Raw genomic sequence first — 26,071 nt, forward strand, 5'->3', positions numbered from 1 at the left:
GAGGTCTTTAAGCAGAGGCTTGACAACCATATGTCAGGAGTGCTCTGATGGTGTTTCCTGCTTGGCAGGGGGTTGGACTCGATGGCCCTTGTGGTCTCTTCCAACTCTATGATTCTATGATTCTATGATTCATTCAGTTTCAGCCTGTTATAGACACAGATCCTCCAAGTTTCCCTGCTTTCCAGGGACAGTCCCAGATTTTCAGAAGCCATCTCAGTTTCTGATTTTATTCTGGAGTGTCTCGCTTTTCCTTAGAAAGTCTCTATTTCCATTGGAGAAATGTTGGAGGGTGTTATGTATTGGGTTTAACGCTTTTTATGTTACAAGGCACATTCTTGCCAATCGTATAAGCATTGGTAGATGAACGTTCTAATGGCTAGTAAGCGCATGCACTTTCAACTGTCAACTGTCAACAGTCAGTTCATGTGGGGGCTTTTATTGAGTAGTCCTGTGAGTTTGGGTTTTGTTTTCCTATGAGTGAGCCATTGTCACTGACAAAGCTGAATAAATGTAGTTGAGGAACTTATACTGCCTTGAGCTTCTGACTTTTTCTGAACATTTAACAGAGGGTATACAGTGGTACCTCGGGTTAAGTACTTAATTCGATCTGGAGGTCCGTTCTTAACCTGAAGCTGTTCTTAACCTGAAGCACCACTTTAGCTAATGGGGCCTCCTGCTGCTGCTGCGCCGCCGGAGCTCAATTTCTGTTCTTATCCTGAATCAAAGTTCTTAACATGAAGCACTATTTCTGGGATAGCGGAGTGTGTAACCTGAAGCGTATGTAACCCAAGGTACCACTGTATAGTTAAGGCCTTACTTGGGTGGCTTTGAAAGGAGATTAATACAAATCCATGGCTTTCAGTGTCTACTGGTCCTGATGGGCTATGTATTACCTTTTAGGCTCAGAGGCACCAGGCATTGTTCCCCTCATGTGTGAGAAAGGTCTCTGGCCTCATATATTGTTTAAGGGCTTCTCCTAGCCATCTGGTTGGCCACTTTGGGAACAGAGCGCTGGAAAGAGTTGGGCCTCTGATATGTTCCCAGCAGGAAAAAGGCACCTGTTGTCAATGCAGCAGAACAGAACACTTGCTCAACAGCTGATGAGTGGAGGTTAATTTTTGCTCATTTCCAAGCAGAAAAACAGGCACACATGGTCAATAGCCTGTAAAAGGCCAGCTTCTTCCTCAAAGGGGAAGGGAGAAAGAAGCACTTTTGAAGCCGTATGTTCAGCACATTCCAAAGGTTTGACAGGGGAGTGAGGGTTAAAGTCTGTTAGGTTTGGCTGTTCTCAGAAGAAACAGATGTGTGCAGGGAAAGAAAATCTGTGAAATGCAGGCTTTTTTGTCCCCACTCCTGGGGGAGAGGAGACAAAAGTGCTTTGCAGGTTGTATGTTCAGTGCTTCCCAAAGTACAGAGTATAGGACTAGCAAGATTCCTCATGCTGCTAGGGATAATGGACCTGTCAATCATGTGGCGGCCATTGGGGGTCCCAGCCACCTGTCGCATTTGGTCTGCAAGGTCAATCCTGATAAGGATCTGGCTCATGGAACCAAGAAGGTGCCCCACCTCTGATTCAAATTCAGATCAATGTGCTGCTACTTGCTTAAGAATACCTTCTTGGCTCACACTTTGCCTCAAGGCAACAGGAGGTTCTATGGAAACAGTTAGACACAGCAGGATACAGCAATGTTATATGAATTCAGTGATGTCGCTTGCGGAATTTATGGGGAGAGTTCATGGCGTGATTAGTTCTACTTACCAAATGTCACACAGAATGTGGCAATTAGAACTGATTTCTTCAGGAACTCAGAACTTGGTGTAGTTTCAGTTAGTTCATTTCTCCACCATTTTTTAAAGCTCATATTGTACTAGACAAGTATCTATGAAGAATATGTTTATTGAAACAGCTCCAACATATGGTTAAGTCACCATGCTCTCAAAATTATAGGAGGCCACCATATTGGGCCCTTCAGAAATTATACCTGGTCCTTAACTAACAGTGATGTTTATATACATATATGCATAATGGGGAAACTAGTCTCCTGAATCCATCCTCAAAACCAGTCCAATAGATTTCTTATTAAAACATATAGAAAGAGTTGCTGCTCAGAGGTCATGAAGTAATATATCTGTTTCCCTTGGTATGCCAGTGAGACTGAGATGAGTAATTTCCCCTCACAGAAAGCTGCATGAAAGTGTCTGAAGACTGCAAAATAACCTACCAACCATTATTTGGCAATCAAACAGAATGGAAATACAATCTGCAGTCACGGCAAGCAGCCTAGCTATTTGAGGTCTCTCCTTCACTTTTATTCACTGTATTTTGCAACTAATAAACATGTCACTCAAGGCATCACACTGCTGTGGCTTTTCAGGGGACTATGGAAATGTTGATCTTCAAACAAGCATTCTTTGGTGGTGGAAGAGGAGTCAAGACATATCCTCTTTTGGAATCAGCCAGGTCTAAAACGTGAGGGTCCAAATATAGGCCTTATTTCTTCTTGAATACATGCAATATATATGCACTGAAGGAGACATCTGTAATATTTTCATCTTCAGTCCTGTGACTTACTTACCATTAAACAAGATGTGAGTTTGCTGTCTTGCCTCCTTTGCTTGGATGGAATGGTTTTCTCTGCACAAACCCCCCTTCTGGCTTTTGTGATGGCTGCTGTGTTCTCCATAATCTTCCATTGTTGGGTGATGTAACTGATATAATGCCAATTAACTGGTTGTAAAGTAGCCTTCCCCAACCCAACATTTCCCAGATGTTTTTGGATTGTAACTCTCAGCATCTCTTTGGCCATGCTGGCTAGGGCTGATGGGAGTCCATCAACATCTGGAGAGCATTAGGTTGGGAAGCTTGTTGTAAAGCCTTTCAAGCATTTTGTGTGTTGGTTGCTCAATTCTTTTCTGAACAACACAGGCTGTTCTGAGCAGATAGTTCAGAAAGTTCCAGGATGCTTGCACACAAATACACACACACACGTGCACACACAGCACTTCAGTCTAGGGAACAGAAACTTTTTTAAAAAAATAATATTTATTCAAATTTTAAAGATTACAAAGAGAAAAAAGGAAGAAAAAGAAAAAAACAGAAAAAAACAGAAAAAATACAAACAATTAAAGAAGAACAGATCAAACCTTTACATAGCTTTCTTTCCTTTGCTTATTTCTTTGACCTCCTCACACCTCCCATTTTTGTATTCTAGTTCAATTTGTTATTTCAGCAAATCCTTCCAACCTTGTTTTTATCTTAATAATTTGTCTTAATATACTATAATTTTACATTCTCTCTTTCATCAATTCATTTTTACTTAATCCTTTATGTCATTTCTGCTAAAACCACATAGTTTTCTTTTCCCAAAATCTTTCTAACAATCGTTAATTTTACAATATTTTTGAAGATAAACTTTAAATTTTTTCCAATCTTCTTCCACCGACTCCTCTCCTTGGTCCCGGATTCTGCCAGTCATCTCAGCCAGTTCCATGTATTCCATCACCTTCATCTGCCATTCTTCCCGGGTGGGTAGATCTTGTGTTTTCCAATACTTTGCAATGAGTATTCTTGCTGCTGTTGTGGTGTACATAAAAAAAGTTCTATCCTCCTTTCGCACCAATTGGCCAACCATGCCCAAGAGAAAGGCCTCTGGTTTCTTCTGGAAGGTATATTTAAATACCTTTTTCATTTCGTTATAGATATCTCCCAGAAGGTCTTAATCTTTGGGCACGTCCACCAAAGGTGAAAGAATGTACCTTCAATCTCTTTACATTTCCAACATTTACTATTGGGCAAATGATAAATTTTTGCAAGCTTGACTGGTGTCAAGCACCACCTGTAAATCATTTTCATTATATTCTCTCTTAAGTAGGGAACAGAAACTTAAAGCTGGGAGCCTTAACATATTTAAGGGGAAGGAAATCTAACAAACTATGACAACTTGAAACTTAAATGCAACACTACAACTCATCTGATTGGCCAAGAGCCTGGGAAAGGATTTACAGGTGGCGATCATTTTAGGCACGTCCAATTGATGTGTGATTGTCAATGCATGGGTCCTTTTGGACCTGGAGAAAGGCAGAACGGGAACAGGGTGGGACAGAACAGGGGCAGAGTGGGAAGTAACGGGCCATAATGGGGCAGGGCATGCTTACATGCATTCCACCAATGGACCAGGCCGGGAACAGAAATAATGTAATAGTAAAGCTGTAGAAAAAGTAAAGCTGGCTAGTAAGAGTTAGCACCTGAGTGGGAATTAGAGCAGAAAAGAAAAAGAAAGAAAAAAAATCTGGAAAAGCTAAAGAAATGAGCCAGGACATGGCCTAAGGGCACAAGATTCAGCCATGTTGCAGAAGCTAAGCAAATCTGGGTCTGCTCAATGCCTAGATGGAAGATTCCATGGGAACTCCATGGATGCCATCTTGAGTTTCAAGTAAGAAAAAAGATGTGATATAAATGGGATCAAATAAGTGCAATCTATTGCTATTTGCCCTTGGAGATCATAGGATCCCATGAATTGGGCATTTACCATATATTTAATGAGGGGTTTGAGGGATGAGTTAGGGAGAGTACACATGAGCCCAAAGTCTCATTCTTGACACCTCCTCAAAGTGTGTCACAACGGAAAAATAAATGAGCCCTGACGGCCACATAGCAGTTCACAAACTGCAGATGGTTCCCAAATGCTTCAAATATGGTGCCTTGGTGTTCCTCTTTTTGCACTTCAACAAATATAATTATGATTTCTCACGATCTTGTGATTTTCAGAATGTAGCCTTGTCTCCAGGAAGTACATCCACCTAGATCTGCCAGGTTTAACTAAACCGGAGGCATTATGCAGGGATAGAAGCCGACCTTTTGTGTTGGAAAACATGATAAACAGTAATAAACAAGTTTCTGAAAACTGTGAGAATTACAGAAAGTTTTGAAGGCAAAAGATAAAAGTGCAGCTGTGCCAAAGGAAATGAGATTCCCACTGCTCTACTATTGCCCCAAGAAAACATGATGTGCAGGTGTATATTTAGAAGCAGGCGCGGATGTCAGATGGTGGGGTCCCTCAGGCTCCTCAACGACCTGCAAGATTATTAAAGAAGAGGCAACAGCTGCTTCTTGTAAAACCGCAAGTAAGATGGGGGTGCATAAAGCCCCAAAGAGCTGCATGGATCTCAAAGGGACAAATCTAGAAAAAGGCATCCAGTGCCTGAGGAAATGGCTTAGTACCATCAAGTGGGAGAGTTCCAATAATATATGAAACAGAAAGCTGTTGTTGAAAGGGCTGTGGTATTCTGCAAGATAACTGATCTCTAACTTTCCATTCAGGCTGGCATTAAGGGTGGGCAAGAGGAAGTTGGTGGGCTACTCAGAAGATGATGATACATTTGATGTTTGATTACCCTGGGAGATGGAACCTATGGCTCACCAGATGTTGCTAGGATTTCCATCCTCCGTTACCACTGGCCATATTGGCTGAGGCTGATGGGAGATAGAATCCAACAACACCCAGAGCGACACAGATTCCCCATTCCTGGTATAACCCAACAACAGTTTTGATCTGCTTTTCCAGAATTTAGCTGTTGTGTGAGTGTGCTGTATGGAGTAAACTTGCCAGTTTGAGTACACATTAAAATCAGTGTGGTGCAGTGAGAGAGTATTGGATTTAGATCCTAGAAGTCCAGGGCCACATGCCTGTTTAGGGAAGTTTTTAATGTTTGATGTTTTATTGTGTTTTTAATATTCTGGTGGGAGCCGCTCATTGTGGCTGGGGGAACCCAGCCAGGTGAGTGGGGTATAAATAAAGAAATATTGTTATTCTTATTGTTATTAAATTTAAGCCATGAAATCCACAAGGTATTTTCTGGTCCAGAGCCACTAACTCATGGGCTTGTATCTTGGAAGAAGTGCAGGCTACAAATGTGATACACACACACATACACACATATATGGTCACTCCTATTATTGCAGTAAGGCAAACATCTAATAACCTTGTTCTTATCTCTTCTCTGTTTGGAAAGGGCAAATTGTACTTTCAGGACACATGATATTACAAAACAAAGTTGATTTTATTGAGAAGTTCTAATTACACAACATGGTGCTAAGCTGTTTCTCCCTCAACGTATAATCAAATACTCCATAAAAAGTCTGTTGCTAGCAGCTTGCCAGCACAGAAAGGGGGGGAGAACCCAGAAGGGGGGGGGGGAATGTACGTAATACAATATGCAGGTACAAATTTAGGTGCTTCAACTTGAAAAGAATACAAAAGAAGTGGAAATGGCAGTGGATTTCAGGCCAAATCTGATCAAAAAACCATTTAAATGCAGCACACTGCAGACAAAACAGCACAGTACATTTTTGATAACACAGGAGCCAACATCAAGCAAAGAAACAGAGAAAAGCTTATTTTTTATTTTTAAACCCAGAAACTAACAATCGAAGCCATGTGTCTGAAGTGTGATATGTAAAGGGTAATTTTCTCTCAATAGATCTGATGGGCAGCATTATAAATAGCTGTCATGGGAAATTTAGGGCACCCCAGTCAGATAACTAAATAAGAAGTTTATTGTGTCTCTTAATCAAAACAGAACAGCAACATACCAATCCTGACTCCAACCTGGGCTAGATCTAGACAAGTCAAAGAAGCAATTCAGTGAAACGTGTTGTAAACTCATACAGGGAAATCCAGTAGGGAAAGAGGGGACTCCACAGTGCCATCTGGTGTCGGTGTGTTATATAACATATACAACACACATAAGGCATTTTTTTCTTTACCAATCTAGCTGAGTCCCTAGTATAACTAAATCTAGTGCCACCTGTTGACTACACAATGTAATGACACTATCCACACAACCTCTGAAGTTTTATAAAGTGCAATTATTGGGATGGTGCGAACTTTCTTATACAACACAGATTATCTTTATACATTAGAACAGTAAGATGAGAGGGAGAGGGAAAGTGAGAGAAAGAGAATTCTCTCCAGAGCATGTGTGTAGGCCTGATATCTTCCTATACCATAGCATTACATTGAGGTGTGGGTCCTCCCCCCCCCCCAGTCTGGTAATTTTGTTAATGAATTCAAGGGAGCATATTGGGAGTGCTATATTCCTTTACTGTTTAGTTTTCAGATCTGTTTCACAGCAAGGTTTTTGTTTTGGGTTTGTTTTGTTGTTGGTTTTTGATGTGTGTGTTTAGGCTTGCCTATAAATATCATCTTACTATCTGATGAGTTCTAGAAAACCAATATGACAGCCATCTTCAAACATCTCAAGTGCTGTTACATGGAAGATGGAGCAAGCTTGTTTTCTCCTGCTCTGGAGGGTAGGACTCGAACCAATGGCTTCAAATTACAAGAAAGGAGATTCCGACTAAACATCAGAAGGAACTTTCTGTCAGTGAGAGCTGTTGGACAGTGGAATAGTTTCCCTCGGGAGGTTGTGGACTTTCCTTCTTTGGAGGTTTTTAAAACGAGGTTGGATGACTATACATCATGGATGTTTTTTACCTGAGTTTCCTGCACTGCTGGGGGCTGGACTCAATGACCCTCAGGGTCCCTTCCAGCTACACAATTCTATGATTAAGCAGGAGACACCCAACAGCAAGGGAGCTAGGCTTCGGCTGATTGAAGGCAATTGAGGTTGGTGGGGCAAAAGTGTGTGATATTCGCTCTAACAGAGCAACCTCCACTCATTAAATGGATGGCCTAACCTTACGCTATGTACACACTATACCTTGAAAGCACACTCGAAGCACATTCTTCCCCTCAAAGAATTCTGCGCACTGTAGTCTCCTCACAGAGTCACAAAATCCAACAACCCTCAACAAACCACAGCACCCAGAAACCTTTGAGGGAAAAGATGTGCTATAAAGTTACAGTGTGTACAAAACCCTAGTAAGAAAAAGACCAAAAACCATCTCCTGGTAACTGTAGAACAGACATGTTTCATGGTTATTTATTTATGAATAAACAACTTTTTTTTTTTAAGCAAGGAACTGAAGAAAGTAGGGAAAGGTATAACAGATAATGCCTTGCTAGCAAGGCACTCTCTTTTAAGTTCTGTTTATTGACACTGCAGCAAAGTGCATAGTGGACAACCATGTTTGCATAGATTCCCTGTTCCTCGTATTCCCTTGAGAAAATCCCATATGGATTTCCGTGTCTGTAGACAGCATTCAAAGTTTTCCACCCTTGGAATCCAAGACATTTACCTGATGCACTCGTGTTGGGAACTAGCAGTTTAGACGTCTATTTTTTTCTCTCTCTCAATGCAGGTATAGGTTCACCATATGTCAGGAAAATTCCTGCTATGTCCTGGTTTTCGGGTGTAAAAATGGCATCTGGGGGAATTTTGCCGATCCAGAAAAATGTCAGGGGAAACCCGGGTGTATGGCAACGCAATGGAAAAAGCAGCAGAAACAGCTCCTAAAGCTTAAAATGCACAATTTTGAGGGGAGGTTTCTGGCTTTGTTTCCAATCTGGATTTGCAGGTGTCAGGAATGTTGCTTTTTGAAATATGCAGGTGTGCTATGAAGCATCACTGCCAAAACTGTCACATTCTTGGAGCTAGTTTTACACTATCTGCCTCTAAATTGGAAGAAGTTGAAGTACACACACATATTCATTTAAGCAACAGAGGGTAATTTCTAAAGTTTTCCTTCATGCTATCTTGCGTGCACATTAAGCGACAATCGCACAAAATGAATCTTATAATGAGACATGTTCTTCCTTTGGTGCCTTCATATTTTCAAGCCGGGGATTGGGGGGGGGGGGCGAGGAGAGAGAGAGAAAATCATGTATTAGTTTATGAAGCAATCACACCAAACTAAGGATCTCTCATTAGTATATGCAAGGGAGAAATGGAGAATCAGTCGTTCGCCTGTGAGCTATCTGGGAGAAACTTGCTGGCTGCTACTGAAGATAAAGGACTGGACAAAATGGACTTTTGGTATGATGACAGTTCTTTGAGAGAATATAGCAAGGGCAATTTAGTGCTCAAGAAGGTGGCAGCAGTCCACCTTCAGGCATGCTTAGAGGAAACTGATTACTTGGATCCATTGCAGTCTGGCCTCAAGCCTGGTCATGGTACTGAAACCTCCTTGGTTACCATGGTTTCTCAGGAAAGAGATGGAGGGAGTGCGACCCTGCTTGTTCTTCTTGGTCTCTCACCAACTTTCAGTACTGTTGACCACAGTATCTGTCTGGACCATCTCAGGAAATGTGGGGTTGGGGGCACTGTAGTTCTGCTACAATCTTCAGGGACCTTCAAGAAAGTAGTTATGACAGGCTACTGTCTGGCACCTGTGGTGTCCCACAGGGTTCTGTCTTGTGCCCTATGCTATTTAACATCTTTTCTTTTTTACAAAATAATAATAATAATAATAATAATAATAATAATAATACACATCACTTGGGAAGACAGGTGAACTAATATCATTGTACTGGAAGAAGCAAAGATATCCAGTGTTGAAGCAATGATTCATCAACATCAGCTTGGTTGGATTGGTCATGTTGTGTGGATGCCTGATTATCGTCTTCGAAAGCAACTACTCTATTCCGAACTTAAAAATGGAACGTGTAATGCTGGTGGTCAACAAAAGAGGTTTAAAGACTGTCTCAAGGCAAATCTAAAAAAAAGTAGTATAAACACTGACAACTGGGAAACAAATGTGTCATGCGCTTTGAAGATGCTCGAACTCAGGACGCAAGGGAGAAATGTGCTAAGAAGAAGCCATGCTTGGCAAATCCACACTGTGATCAACTCCCGCCCGGAAACCAATGTCCCCACTGTGGAAGGACGTGTGGGTCCAGAATTGGCCTCCACAGTCACTTACAGACTCATTGTTAAAACCATGTCTATGGAGGACAATTTTACTCGGCTACGAGTGATCACCAAAGAAGAAGATTTAACATCTACCTGAAGCCTCCGGGAGCTGTCATCAGGAGATCTGAAGAGAAGCATCATCAGCATACAGTTCTGTTTCTCTGTTCCATCTGAATCAGGAGAAGCATTTGATATATTTGGTGCTTGGAGCAGGTGATGGAGTAGGTGGTGTGAGCCAATAAATTGAGGCTGAATCCTGAAGGGATTCTTGGGTAATGTTTAGCATGTTTTTTTTAGCATGGGTTTTCTTCCTTTGGCAGTAGCTCCCTCATGTGATTGGCTGACTATGAGTCACATGAGAGAGACATTCTATTCTGTTGTGACTGTTAGTCAAGTAACTGTCATTTTTAACTTTTTTTCTGTTTGTGTGTGTGTGGAGAATGGCTGCTGAGAGAGGTTTCTCTGGATGTTGCTGAGGACAGTGTGTGGGTGTAGTCTGTCTGGAATGAAGCAGACAGAGGAAGATCCTCTAACGTTAATTAATAAGGAGAAAGGAACAAAGTGAATAAGCATGAGATTGTAGATGTGTTCTTCTCAGTTATATGTTTATGAAAGTAAAGTTCGTTTGACTATACAGTGGTACCTTGGTTCTCAAACTTAATCCGTTCCGGGAGTCCGTTCCAAAACAAAAGCGTTCCAAAACCAAGGTGCGCTTTCCCATAGAAAGTAATGCAAGATGGATCAATCCGTTCCAGGCTTTTAAAAACAACCCCTAAAACATCAATTTAACATGAGATTTACTGTCTAATGAGACCACTGATCCATAAAATGAAAGCAATAAACAATGCACTGCAGTCACACAATCAATCCATCAGTAGCTGAACTGGGTTCCACATAGTCACAAAAACAAACAAAAAAGAGCCACAAAAACAAAAATGCAAAATAAATAGCAAAAGCTGATAGACCTCAGCGTAACACTCAAAACGGAAGTGTGGCACTCAAATCGGAAGCGTAACACTCAAAATGGAAGTGTGGCACTCAAAACAGAAGCGTAACACTCAAAATGGAGCACGTTCGGCTTCTGAAAAACGTTCACAAACTGGAACACTTACTTCCAGGTTTGAAGTGTTTGGGTTCCAAGTTGTTTGAGTGCCAATGTGTTTGAGAACAAGGCACCACTGTAAAGAGTCTGGACCAGGCATAGGCAAACTCCGGCCCTCCAGATGTTTGGGACGACAGTTCCCATCATCCCTGACCACTGGTCCTGTTAGCTAGGGATGATGGGAATTGTAGTTCCAAACATCTGGAGGGCCAGTGTTTGCCTGTGCCTGGTTTGGACATTGCATATCATATATATATATATATATATATATATATATATATATATATATACATACATACACACACACACACACACACACACCAGCACCACGAGCACAACAACACATTTCCCACTCCCGCCCTAGACCTGCTCTAAAGTGTGTGCACACACAGTGGAGACCGAAGGATACAGGTACAGTATGTGTTGTACTCTGCCACAATCTTCTGCAATCATGTTGGCACAATAATAATAATAAATGATCCACTGGCTTGTGAAGGAAGAGGAGGATGCCTTACAGCGAGCCACACCAGTCTAACCATCTAGTTCAGTATTGTCTACATTGATTGGCTCTCCAGGGTAGCAGGCAGGGACATTCCCAGCCCTATGAACCTGGGACCTTCTGCATGCAAACCAGATGCTCTACCACAGAGTCTCCCTAGTGGATTGTTGAATGCCAAAGATGAAGTGCCTCTGGGCCTGAGTCCAGAGATCTGCTCAGCAGGCTGCCCAATTACCTGCATGTGCCCAGCTGCTCAACAGATAATGAGCAGCCTGCTGTGCATATTTCGGGATTATGTGCACATGCCTAGCCGCTTTAACAGCACCAGCCACCCAGGGTAATAGATTGATTTAGTCCTTTCTCAAAAGTCAAGGATCCAATTTTCTCAATGTAAAATCTGTGTGATATCCAGGATAAATATAAGTGAATAAAAACCTCAATTCTGCCATGAAAAGGTAGATCCTGCAGAGAATTATTAAAAAGGGAAGTCACATCATAATGACATAAAAACTTCCATGCTGGCTTTGGGTGAGACAAGATGTATTTTAAAATTGTGTTACATTAATAAAAAAATTAGCTTAATATGCCAATTATCTTTTCAGTGAAAGGGTTCTCCCCACCCCCACCCTCCTACTCTCATTCAAGCAGGTCTAGAATTTGGGGAGCTATTTGAACGATTTGATCCCTTTTAATCATTTTATATAAGAGAGAAACTCGGATACAAAGGAAACTCTGAGATTGCTTAAAAATAGCTAATTTGTCTCCCTGTTGTATTTGCTTTAGATACCCTCAGCATTTTACTTAAAAAATAATTAAAAAAGACTCTGAAGGTCTAGACCAGCCTTCCTGAACATGGTGCCCCCTGAATGATTTGGACTACAATGCCCATCAGCACAGACTGTGAAAGGGAATGATGGATTTTGTAGTCCAAAGGATCTACCCAGTTGAGAAAGGCTGATCTAGAATAAGTCATTTTCCACAATGCACTTTGACTCCAATAGATCTTTTTATGAAGCAACAGATCTCTTTTAAAATATACATTGAGCAAGAGATTTTTGTTGCTGTTGCCTTAAGCCAACCAATGTCAGAAGCCATAGTCAGTTGATGGTCAGCCATAAAAAAACAACAAAACACTGGTGTGAGTGAAGTTAGCTCTTTATTCAAAGCAACAAAACCTGGAAATGATGCCTTATGAGGAACGGCTAAGGGAGCTGGGCATGTTTAGCCTGGAGAAGAGGAGGTTAAGGGGTGATATGATAGCCATGTTCAAATATATAAAAGGATGTCACATAGAGGAGGGAGAAAGGTTGTTTTCTGCTGCTCCAGAGAAGCAGACATGGAGCAATGGTTCCAAACTACAAGAAAGAAGATTCCACCTAAACATTAGGAAGAACTTCCTGACAGTAAGAGCTGTTCGACAGTGGAATTTGCTGCCAAGGAGTGTGGTGGAGTCTCCTTCTTTGGAGGTCTTTAAGCAGAGGCTTGACAACCATATGTCAGGAGTGCTCTGATGGTGTTTCCTGCTTGGCAGGGGGTTGGACTCGATGGCCCTTGTGGTCTCTTCCAACTCTATGATTCTATGATTCTATTCTATGATTCTATGAGTTCAGGCCTACTGATAACAGTAACTCTTCCCTGTAGGTGTTGCTCCAATGAGGCAGTTGCGAGAAGTCTCCTCCTCTCCAAGCAGTCGGAGACTATGTCTGCACACAACCAGTCTCTCTGCTTTTTTCACCTCTCTGCATGTTCTGGGAGAGCAGCAGGGAGGGGAGCTGGTCGCAGCAGGAGGAAAGACTCCTTGGTTTCTTCAGCAGCCTGCTTCTTCTCGGTCTCCTGTCCCCACTCTTCTCCAGCCACTGAATCAGGACTTCTCTCGGCCCCAGCTTCTTCCTGCTCACTAAACCCCATTGCACCTTCCATTTCCAACACCACCACTGTGATAGGAATTTTGAGGTCTTAGATATATGGTAATGTTCATAAGTGTACCAACCAAGCACGTACATAGATCAGCACAGGAAGACTGACCTGAAACCAGTTTGATTCTCAAACTGACCAAATGTTTTACCTGCAAGGAGGGAGGGAGGGGTCAGGGAGCCTTCCCATTGTCTCAGGAATTGAGTAATCAGCATTTAATGGGTGACAGACTATCAGGAAAGGCAGTCAGATAATGGGTGACAGACTATCAAGAAAGACAATCAGGAAAGGCAATCAGATAACCTGGCAAACAGGAAAAACATCATTCAAATTTCTGTTTTGGACCGCGTTTTCTGTGATGTAGGTATGATGTATTTGGGGGGTGGTCTTAGGTTACACCCCTTCTGTGATGTATGTATGATGTTTCTGGGGGTGGTCTTGATCTACAGGGTGGCAATTTCAAAAGTCTATATAAGGCCTTGCGCGCCATTGTTCTGGGTTCCTCCTCCCTCCAGTGTGTGGTGAGTGAGGACCCTGTTGCAGCAGATCAATAAAGATCAGGCTTACTAGCTGCTTTGCTTCTCAGTATTCTCTGGTTGGCCTCTATTATTTTCTCCTACCAACAGGTGACCAACGTAAGGACTCTATATGGGCTCTTGGATACCCCATAAGGGAAAAAGGGCAGATTTTGTTTATAACACCACCCCCGCCAGTCTGCTCCCTCTGACCACTCCTCATTTGTTCCTGATGCCTGGTTGCTGTTAGTAGCCAAGCGGCTGAATTTTGATCTAACTGCAGTTTCTAGCCTGCCTCCCTCCAGCCTGATGTTTTGCGCTACAACTTCCATCAACCCTAGCTTGCATGTTCCAAAATATCTGGAGGGCACCAGGTTGGTAATGGCCGTAGCCACAGTAACAGGGTGGGTTGGTGGGTTGGTAGAACATGGAGAATGGTCGCTAGGCACTTTCTTCCTTGTGCCTATCCTTTGTGTTTCTCCAGAGGACCTGTGTGTGGTAGTGACTGAACTGCCACCCAGTCAGCTCTTGTCTCTATTCCCACACATCCCAGTGGTTGAAGACTGCTTGCTCTTGTCTCTTTTGCCAGCTTTGGAAAGAAGTATAAGGGAGCTTCTTATTTTCCTGTATTCCACTGTTTGCAGGTTACACATAAGCTTTTCTTATTTCCCCCTTTTGGAATGATGCATATTCAGCTTGGCAAGTTAACTCCTGTCTGAATTGCTTACAAGGAGAGATGCTTAATACTATTAAGATATACACAGAAATGGTAAGTGTTAACATTATTTCAGTATTTTATTTTTTTGGGAAAAATAAATCAAAGCACAACAGCAATAGTTGCTCCTCTCCACTTCTCTTTAATCATGAAGAATGCCCCAGGCTGTCGAAAAGGCAGCCTTCAGCATTGCTTAGTGAAGGGAGCTTAGTGCTGTCAGCCATCTTATCTCTCCAGTTGTATAGGTGATACAGCTTTTATCTGGAAGTATAAACATTAAAATGGAGCTATAATCCTATCTTAGTCCTCTAGATGATCTCCAGCTGCATCTCAGGTATGAAGGGACTTCCTTGCTTTCAGATGGATCTATTATTGGTAATTGTAAAAGATGATATTTTAAAAATTAAAAAAGATATACTTTTGTGTAACACAAGGGACAAGAATTTATAGAGGGTGAATACAAATGATGATTTAGCTGCTAAATCATTGTTCATATTCATCCTACATTTACCTACTGATACACCACACTGGTTGAGGTGTGGTAAACTTCCAAATGTCACCCACATTACCAACACCTTTCATGAGTACCACAGCAGGTACTGATAGGCACACCGGTACCAAGAGCTGCTATGCTACCAACCCTTCCTCCTCAAGTTGGATGAGGAGCATGCATTTTTGATATTTTGATGCGTTGTATGTTTTTATAAGAAAATTACAGGGGGGAATATAGTGAACTTGCCAAATGATTCTTCATAAGCAGGGAGTTCTACACGATTAAAAGGTAAAGGTAATGGGACCCCTGACCATGAGGTCCAGCCGCGGACGACTCTGGGGTTGCAGCACTCATCTTGTTTTATTGGCCAAGGGAGCCGGCATACAGCTTCCAGGTCATGTGGCGAGCATGACTAAGCTGCTTCTGGCAAACCAGAGCAGCACAAGGAAACGCTGTTTACCTTCCTGCCAGAACGGTACCTATTTATCAACTTGCACTTTGATGTGCTTTCAAACTGCTAGGTTGGCAGGAGCAGGGACCAAGCAACAGGAGCTCACCCCGTCGCTGGGATTCAAACCACTGACCTTCTGAACGGCAAGCCCTGGGCTCTGTGGTTTAACCCACAACGCCACAGGATTAAAAAAGGTAAAGGTACCCCTGCCCGTACGGGCCAGTCTTGACAGACTCTGGGGTTGTGTGCCCATCTCACTTAAGAGGCCAGGGGCCAGCGCTGTCCGGAGACACTTCCGGGTCACGTGGCCAGCGTGACATCGCTGCTCTGGCGAGCCAGAGCCGCACACGGAAACGCCGTTTACCTTCCCGCTGGTAAGCGGTCCCTATTTATCTACTTGCACCCAGAGGTGCTTTCGAACTGCTAGGTTGGCAGGCGCTGGGACCGAGCAGCGGGAGCGCACCCCGCCGCAGGGATTCAAACCGCCGACCTTTCGATCGGCAAGTCCTAGGCGCTGAGGCTTTAACCCACAGCGCCATTAGTCATTAATAAAAAGGCCCTGCTCCTTATAACAATGTGCTGTGCTTCACCAACGCCCTGAGCAAAACAACCTCCAAATATCTTGAATCTGAGGGTAGCATAGATGAAAAAAAAAAGCATAATTCTGGATTCATATTGCGCAGGATTGTAAAAGTTAATAAGAGTTCTTCAAATTGAGCCCAGCAACAGGCTGGAGAGCAACTATTTGAGTTTGGGAAAATAATTTTTGAGGGCCTAACTATATGTTACCCACAAACATGAGTAATGAACCCCAACAGGATTTCTTCAAAGGAAGGGGAGAAAAGCTATTTTAGGAGAGGGCAATACAGAACAGAGAAGTGTCAGGTGATGAGTTTTACATGTTCCTCACCCACTTCTTCGTGCCAAAGAGCCCAAAAAACCCTACCCCCCAAGCCACTTTCTGGTTAGCAGGTTTCCAAATGTGCCTCACAAGCAAGCATTGAGAATTCAGCAGCAGCTTGGGGGGTGATTTAGAGTGCAGACGTTGAGAATAGGGAAAAGGTTAAATCACCTCCCAGGCCACTTATTCAGTCTAAATTGCTTCCTCCTAGAGTGGCTTTTTTCTTTTCTTTTTCCAAACAGCCATCAGGGTTCATGAGTTTTCAAGTACAATTAGTTATGCCCTCGGAAATGAGTCACTTGTTGCCGTGCCCCATTTAGCCGAAATCTCAAGGTACCCTTCAAAGCCATCCCCATTTAGAGCACATTCTAGCACTCCAAAGCCTGCAGTGTGACTTCAATGGATCTTGCCAAGAAATGGGATGTATTTAAATCAAAGCTGAGATTCTGAGGAATATTAGCTCTGAACCAAATACCAGAACTGGTGAGGAATGCTGTGCACAATGAATTGCCTAAAATGAACAGCCTGTAGCAAGTGCAACACTCTCCCTAGCTCCTCTAACATAAAAGAAATGTGCCTGCAATCAAGAGATATCTATAATAGAGGAAAGCATAAACAGAAGAATTCTGAGTTCAATTGTGGGATGTTGTTGTTTTGCAAAAGAAGATTAATAGAAAGTATAATGCAAGACTGCATGAATAAGGAAGTCCAGAATTCGAGTTATACGGATAGGAAAGCTTTTGCTTCAATTATTCAGCAGCAAGCAGCTGTTGGATTGTTTCAGACCAGAGCAATAATGCTGATTTCTTGGAGGGAAAATGCATGCCCCTTATATATATATACAAGTCCATGTGTATTTAATTACAGGTTACTTTGGTGGTAGGCAAAGGCTACACCAATATAGCTTGCCTATCATAAACGTACAATGCCGTTCAAAATATAACTACAATTTAAAAGGCAGCTGTTGAACACTACTTTTACATCGGATACCATAGCAATATGTTTGAAAGAGCAGTACAGAGTCCAGCAGGTAAAAAACCCATAAATTCCAAAACACACACAGACAAAAACTTGCCTAATTTAGGGGAAAGCAACCTGAAATATGTGTTGTAGGTTTTTAAAACTGCTTAATGATTTGCATTGTTGAGGCCATGAGCAATTCCATTAGGAAGGAGTTCCTCCAGATTTCAATACATTTTAGATCATAGGAGAAACATGGTGGTCTTTGGAAATAAATATGTATACAGTTAAACCCAAACTTTTTTTTGGGGGGGGGGGTGGCCCTTCTGAAGTGAGATTCACATGGATGCAGTTATTATTATTATTATTATTATTATTATTATTATTATTATACCCTTCATCGAGAGACCACAAGGCAGTTTACAACACAAAATGCACAATATAATAATAGTAAAAGGGAAAAAAACCCAATACCACCACACCCCAGTTTTAAGCCCGCCAGCCTCATTCATGTATGTCTGATCCGCTGTCCTGGTTAAAATCACTGCAGCCACGTAACAGCTATATGGCTACTACTTCAGTCAATCAGCTTCCTGTGTGGAATTGCCCTGGTTGTTGTCATCTAATACATCACCAGAAGTGGCCCATACAACTGGCTGCCAGAGGCAAAAGATAAGCTCTGCCTTCCGAATACAGAAGTCAACCAGAGTTGATTCTTATTTGGGGCACTTCCACACTTCTGCTTATCCCATGCCTAGAAAGCACGGGTCCAAGTGGTTTCCCACTCGCTCCGCTCCTTTCCACGGAAAACCTGTTCTTTAGCTCTATTATAAAATAATATTTATTACTTTTAAACCTTACAAACAAGAAGAAAAAAAAAGGAGAAAAAAAGAAGAAAAAACAAAAGAAAAAACAATACAATACAATATATAAACAATACACCACACAACATTAACGCATTAAATTAAACAAAACTGAACAAAAACAATTAAAAAACATACATCATACCATTTCAATGCCCTATCTTTCATTCCCTTGTTTCATTGACTTCCTCTCACCTCCCTTTTTGTATTCCACTTCTATTAATTGTTTCAGCAAATCCTTTCCATCTTTCACTATTTTTTGTCATATAAATATCTTAACTTATTTTAACCTTATTTTCCATTAATACTATAATACTTATTTATGCTTAACTCCTTATAACACTTCTACTAAGGCCATATAATTTCATTTCAACATTTTTCTAACACTCATTAATTTTACCATATTTCTATAAATAAACTTTAAACTTTTTCCAATCTTCTTCCACCGTCTCTTCTCCCTGGTCTCGGATTCTGCCAGTCATTTCCGTCAATTCCATATAGTCCATCAACCTGGTGCTCTTCTGTCCGAGGCTCTTAACTCTTTTCCAGGTCCCTTCTGCAAGTCTTCTTCGCATTTATACATACACTTTACTTTGTCTTCTGCTGATCTTGTTCTTAATTTCCTTTCTTTGATGCTGAAGAGTAGGTCTCGAGGGAGCTCCAACCTAACAATGTTTTTATTCCTTCTTGACATGTCATCCACATCTCCGTGGTTAAAACTAAAATCCAAAAGATATTTCAGGACGTGTTTCAAAGTCCCTCCAAATCTGCAGGTCCCCACAACTCCAATTTCCTCCTGACCCAGGTCCAGATCCCAAAGGTCAGTAAATCCCTGCATGAGGTGATCTATCCAACTTTCCTTCTCCAGTCCAAGCAGGGTTCCAATCTGACTTTCTTTGAATTCAATCATAGAGGGCAACAACTTGTAATCATCAAGTTGCCTCTGTAAGGCTGGGGCTCTCTCCCTCTCCACTTGTATTACTTTAGGTTCAACAACCACAACTTTCTCCCTTGCTTTCTCCACCATTTGGCATGTCAGAATAGATTCCTGCATTGGTTCCTGAATAGTTTCTGTGTAGATGTTCACTTTTTGTCCCAAATTAGTCGCTTTTTGTCCCAAAATATCAATTTTAATATTCATCACGTCCATCTTTTTATGGAGCTGTTCCAATGACTCACTTATCTTGCACAGTGTAATCACTAAGGCTTCTTCTGTCGACATTCTCAAGCAATCCAAGGTCAATCTCACAGTTTTTTCTTGCAGCTGGAGATTCCACCAGCCCAACTCTTGTAACAATTTCAAAGGCTCCCTCTAGAGGGAAACAATTTCTGTTTGTATCAATCCTTTTAAGCACAGTTCAAGCAGTAAAATTAGTTTCAATTTTCAGCTACTTTTACTCCTTTTTAAATGCAGAAGGAGACAATGAAAACAATGTATTTCTCTTATTTAACTAACTGTCACAGTCAATGAACTTTCCCAAAACGTCAGTCTTACTAGCAGTCCATTTCCAGGTTCAGAGCGGTGGTGATCCAACTTTCTTCACTCTCTCCTGCAGGCTTACGCGATCCAAAATTTTCCCCCTCTTCTCCTGCCTCCAAGGGGGGTTTAATGATTTTAGCCGTTGGAAGTTTAATCCTTTACATAGGACTTTCCAAGACTTTAGCTTGCAAATTCTTTGCTTCAATCTATTTACAAAAGGGGAAGGCGGACTTCCTGTTTGAAACCTCCCCGTTTCGGTGCCAAATTAAGACGTTTAAAAATCCAATTTTCCATTCTACTCAAATTGTCCACAGGAAAAAGTCAGCGCTCTCTGGCAACAGCAATGCGGCTTCACTCCGTGAAAGAAGCAGTCAATTCGAAGCACCGCACCGCTCACCCCACATCGCTCCGGATACCCGAAACCGGGTCTCCCTGTGAGTAGGGGAGGCGCAAAAGGTGCCAGCCGAATCCCACGTTCACAGGCTTCTCCCGCCTGCGATTTTTAGTGGGTCTCCGCCTTCGCCATGGCAGCCAGACCCTAAATTACACAGAGCAAGTTCCTCCCGATCAGAGGAACTCCGCCATTGCCGGAGGCGCTAACCCGGAAGTCTCTCGGAAAAACCTGTTCTTTAGCTCTAAAATGGAATGAACAGCAATCTGCTTAAAACTCGATTGCCACTTCTGACTGAGCGTAAAAGAGTGTGTTTTTCCCAGGGGAAAGCTGTGGAACAAGAGGAAGGGTGGGTAAGCCCTTGAATCTTGATGGCAGGAAATTATCTCTCCACAAACTTGAGGGGAGCAAGCTAGCTTAAGCGGGGCAGGGCTCTGATGGGTTGGGTCAGAAGCAGAAGTGGGTGAGCAGAAGGCTCACTGCTCACTTCTCAGCAACTACCGCCTGAAGCAGCTGCCTCAATATGCCTCATGGTAGGACCACCAAGCAGACCTGTCAAGCAGACCTATGACCCTGTATTCAGTCCATGCCCCTTGCAAGTCCTGGTTTCCACACTCCTTGTCTGTTTTGGCTTGCTGGGAATGTGCCCTTGACCTCTTTGCTTGCCTAGATGAGCCAGTGTGGTGTAGTGGTTAAGAGTGGTAGACTCGTAATCTGGTGAACCGGCTTCGCTTCCCCGCTCCTCCACATGCAGCTGCTGGGTGACCTTGGGCTAGTCATACTTCTTTGAAGTCTCTCAGCCCCACTCACCTCACAGAGTGTTTGTTGTGGGGGAGGAAGGGAAAGGAGAACGTTAGCCACTTTAAGACTTCTTTGGGAAGTGATAAAGTGGGATATCAAATCCAAACTCTTCTTCTTCTCTTCTAGATGAGCGGTAGAGATCTGTGAGTACATAGAAACTCGCCTATGGTAGAAAGATAAAATTGCTATTTTTCATTCCACCCACTTCTGCTTCTCACCCAACCCACCACTGTTATGTGGTCCCCAAAAGGTAATGTGACCCTTGTCTGGAAAAGGCTTCCTATCTCCTCAATCCAAGGTGTGCAGCTTTGAAAACAAAAAAACAAACAAACCTCCTGCTTCTCTGCAAGCAAAAACTGTCCAGCAACCCCCACATCCAGGTCAAGTTGTTTTCATTTTGTTTTTTGGTCACTTGGCAAGCCCTATCAGCAGCTGACAAATAGAAGAACAGGGCTATGTGTTCATATATCACTGTGCAGCCTTCCCCAGCCTCTGACCTGCCATTTGGAAGCCCAGGGAATATTTTTACCTATTCATGCTTATGACCCACTTGAGTTGTGCTAAATTCAGTGCAGCTTGGCTGGCCGGGTAACAAATGGACAGGCTGTAAGCTGAGGCCACAGAGGTTTGCAGTTGTCAGCATGGTGATAAGCTAGTGCTTTATCATCAGAAACTAAAGAGTACTTAAATGACACTGGCTATAGTTGTGGTCATAATTTATTGGCCTCGAGTGACCACTTGCAGTATGGTGCCCCTTCTTTTTCCTTCCCTATTTCTGTTCTGCTGTCGTCGACATTATAAACCTGCAGTCATCCTTCTGCTTTAGCCTTTTCTTTCTATCGCAAAGCATCAGTGAAGAAAGGGGGGAAATTACACTGCAGCGGGAGAGAGAGAGAGAGAGAGAGAGAGAGAGAGAGAGAGACTTGCAAAATACGGGAAAGGCGAATTTTGCAACATAAACACTATGATTTCTAAAGATTCACTTTCCCTACCTGCTTCCACCATCTATCAAAAGTAATGAGAGCATTCAGTATACATGAATACACTGTCCTCTGTAGATGCTATCCGTATTCCAATTGTAGCTATTAAGATTGTCCAAGAGCTTGCTCTTAACAATATTGTGTAGCTTGTCACACAGCTATGCAATTTTCATTCACAGTCCCAGATGCATCCATATGCTGATACACGTTTGGTGCCCACATGAACTGGCCCTGAGCCTAGGGAATTTCCATTTGACTAATGGGAATTAAAAACAGAGAATGAAGCCCGAGAGCTACAACAAATCTATCAGGACAGGGCACCTGTCTAAGGTAGACTTACTCAGAGAAGGAGTTCAGGGAGTTCCAATGAGAGACAAGAGTAGCATCAGTGGTGTCAAGAGAGTAGGCATTTGGGGCAGAAGTCCCATGCTCCTTTCAGCGACAAAATGGGCGACAAAACGCAGAAGGACTGGCAAAACACATTTTGAAGTATGTGGAGTAATACACATTTCCATCTAAAGAAGGAGACATAAGATCATTAAGTTCAGATTGTACGTCATTTGCATTTGTTGTTAAAGCTGTGAAACCATATATTTTCTGCTAGAACAAACCAGTTTTAAACTGAAAATATCAGCCAACTAGCTGCAATTTGAACTATTGTACATACTGCAGGCAGAAAGGTTTTCTCAATCTCTCTCTCTCTCTCTCTCTTTCAGATTCATGTTCATACATAGATCTTTCTTCAAAGAGAATTTGCCATCACTGAAGCTAATGCAATCAAAGGCTAAGGGATAAAATATGCAGTTACTCTTCCTTTGCATAAACAACCCCAGTGTTTTGGCATTCGCAAACACTCCCTCAGATAAAAGGAATTCTGCAGATTGTTCCAGGATAAAGCAAGAACACCTGGACATTCCAACAGATCATATCTGTTGCTAAATGAATCCAATGTTTGATTTCATTGCTCAGCAATTCTTAAGCAGTAGATCAACCGTCTGCAAACCTACAGCATTTTCTCTGCAAAGCCTTATAAAGTATATTCTTTTTTAAAAAAAAAAATAGATGTGGGTGCTTCTGCCTGAGCTGTATTTAGATGCTTTGTTCTCATGAAAACATAAATAACTGCAAACCACTTTTCTTTTTGTTCCCGCTTTCAGGAATAGTGTCAGAAAGCTAACAGCCCTACAGTGCAACCACAAATGTCCCTGATATCAACATAGGTATCAATTGCAACTATTCTAGTGCATGCTGTATTCATATTTTCATAATTGACACTTCTGGAGCTTTGCTGAAGTCACAAAACAAAAAAGGAGTCGCCTGCTAATTGACGTTGCTTTTTAGTTCTGTTGCCATCCTTTCGCTAGATTAATGGCATTCAATTAAAGCAGAGATGAAACAGAATCTCGTGTCCCCCACCCAAGACTAACAGATTTATTATGTCATAAACTTTCATGGACTAGAGTTCACTTGCCACATGCATGAATTGTTATCGTGTATATGCTCTGTAGCTGTGTTTATGTATGGGTGATCATAGATAGACTGAGGATAACATTTCATCTGTTAGCCTTTAAGGTGCCTTGAGAATCTCATGATGTGGTTCGTGTCTGCTGCAGCACATCTACCTATATGGAATTAATTAAGTAAATAAAAGCTGAATGTGTCCACCAAATGCTCAGGATCAAGCTGACGTCTGTAACTGATCTAGGGGACTTTTAAGTCCATCCGCAAAGATAAAGGCAACTGCTGGCCTTTGATCATATCCCCATGCTAGCAACCCATTGGGCCTTAAGGAGCTTCTGACAGCCAGGTCCCTGTATGAGAAAGGTCTGCCGCCCAGGATGATATTGCAGAAGCCTACTGACCTGGAGTGTATTACTGAAACCTGGATAGATAATGGAGGAGGGAGTCATGCTTTCCCAGTGTTTGGGGATGAGCTGGGTACCATCAGCATAGTGACGATACTTCAGTCCAAATGTCTAGATGATGTCATTGGTTTCATGCAGATGTCAAAATGGGAGACAAGTTACAACCCTGCAGTATCCAATAGATCAGTACTGATGGAGCAGAACACCATGATCACAGGTTTCTCAAACACAGGGTTGCCATACGCCCAGAATGCCAGGATTCAGCCATCGGAAACAGTGTCCAGGCAGAAATCGCTTCAATGTCTGGGAAAATCCAGATGTATGACAACCCGTGTCAGAAGCTAAACAACTTTTTTGTCTGGATTTTCACTGTATGAAATATGGCAACCCTACTCAAACAAAATTTGTTACTCTATACCCCCCCCCCCATCTCAGCTTTTGGATGGTCCTTTTTTCTGCCTCAAATCTGGATCTTAGCATTCAGGGAATTCTCCCTATATTATTTAATCAAATTACGCAAGCCACAAACTTTCCCTACTCTTGATGTACAACAGGAGGTTGCGCACCTTTGATAGATAGATAGATAGATTCTTTATTGTCATTACACAAGTGCAACATTGCACAGTGCAACGAAATTGGATGTCATCCCTTAAAAAAACAACAAAAGCAAAACAGCAACAACAACCAAACAAACCACATTCCAGCCACACCCACACCCACACCCATCAAACTCCCAGGTCACACTATCGAGTTACAGCATTCAAAAAGGCCACAGCTCTTGGATAGAAACTATTTTTCAGTCTATTTGTCCTTGACTTGATGTTTCTATATCTCCTGCCAGAAGGCAGTAGTGCAAACAGACTGTATCCCGGGTGAGATGCATCCTGCAGGATGTTGTTTGCTTTCCTAAGACAACGGGAACCGTACAGTTCTTCCAAAGATGGGAGAGGATGACCAATAATCCTTTGGGCTGTGGTTATGACCTTCTGGAGCACCTTCTTCTCCCTAGCTGTACAACTGGAGAACCAAGCACAAATACAGTATGTGAGAATGCTCTCTATGGAGCCTCGGTAGAAGGACCAGCAGTTTCTCACTCAGATTGTTCTTCTTTAAAAGTCTGAGGAAATAAATTCTCTGCTGAGCCTTCTTCACCAGAGCAGTGGTATTTGCGCTCCAAGTCATGCCCTGATCGATAGTCACTCCCAAAAACCTGAATTCCGCCACCCTCTCCACCCGTTCCCCGTTGATATACAAGGGCTGAATGACCGCCTTTTTTGTCCTGTAATCCATCACCAATTCCTTGGTCTTAGCTGTATTAAGAGCCAGATTGTTCTCTCCACACCAAACACAGAGCCGCTCCACCTCGTCCCGATAGGCGGACTCATCCCCTCCTGAAATGAGCCCCACCACCGTAGTGTCATCAGCAAACTTGATGATTTTGTTGCTGGAATAGATGGCTGTACAGTCATACGTATAGAGAGTAAAGAGCAGGGGACTCAACACACAACCCTGTGGTGAGCCGGTGTTAAGGCTAAGGGCTTTGGACATATGTGACCCTACTCTAACCCTCTGAGAACGTTCTGACAAAAAATCCAAAACCCAGAGACAGGTGGAGTTGGAGAGTCCAATCGCCTCTAGCTTGGACACCAGTCTATGGGGGAGGATAGTGTTAAAAGCAGAGCTAAAATCCACAAACAGCAGCCTCACATAACTCCCCGGCTGCTCCAGATGGGACAGAGCAGCATGGAGAGTGGTGGTGTACTTTGTACATGGAGAGTACTTTGCCAGTACGATTTTATTTTTTTTCTGTTTTAGAATTCCACCAGCTGTTTTCAGTTTATATAATATTTAAAGAAAGCACGTATCTATTCTGTAACATGATGCAATTGCATCTCGGGGCTTACCTTGATTTCCCCCAGTAATCAGTCGGAGCTGCTACTTCAAAAGAGATAAATAATAGTTCAGGAAGAGAACTTGATCAACTGCTACTTATGGAAATGACAGAGCAGAGTTGTAAATGACCCACCCACTCACCCAATCAAGGAAGTCTAAGGAAAATGAAAGGCTTTAGACAACCTAAGGGAAAACTAGGTCTCTAGGACTGGGTGCAAAACTCAGGCGACACATCAAAGGTATTTGGGGTGAGAAGGGTCAACTATTTTTTGACTCTGATGAGTGATATCATATCTGTGCCAGATGTAGCACAAGGGCCTCTATTTATGAAAATGAGAGAGCCATAGAAATATGTAATATCAAGGAATAAAACAGATGTGTTATGTGATGAGGTTATGGGAGAAAAGCACCACCCGAAGGATAATGGACAAAGAA

At 42.4% G+C, this 26,071-nt stretch overlaps 1 long non-coding RNA gene across 1 annotated transcript; it reads left to right on the top strand.

The window, feature by feature from the left end:
- The first annotated feature begins 810 nt into the window (after positions 1-810).
- LOC307220980 lies at positions 811-4,904 on the top strand. Its single transcript, XR_013841245.1, has 3 exons — positions 811-1,255; positions 2,186-2,470; positions 4,769-4,904. It is a non-coding gene; the product is annotated as an uncharacterized lncRNA (long non-coding RNA).
- Positions 4,905-26,071: the final 21,167 nt, after the last annotated feature.

This window comes from Podarcis cretensis (assembly GCF_951804945.1).
Source record: "Podarcis cretensis genome assembly, chromosome: 7".
Lineage (NCBI taxonomy): Eukaryota > Metazoa > Chordata > Lepidosauria > Squamata > Lacertidae > Podarcis > Podarcis cretensis.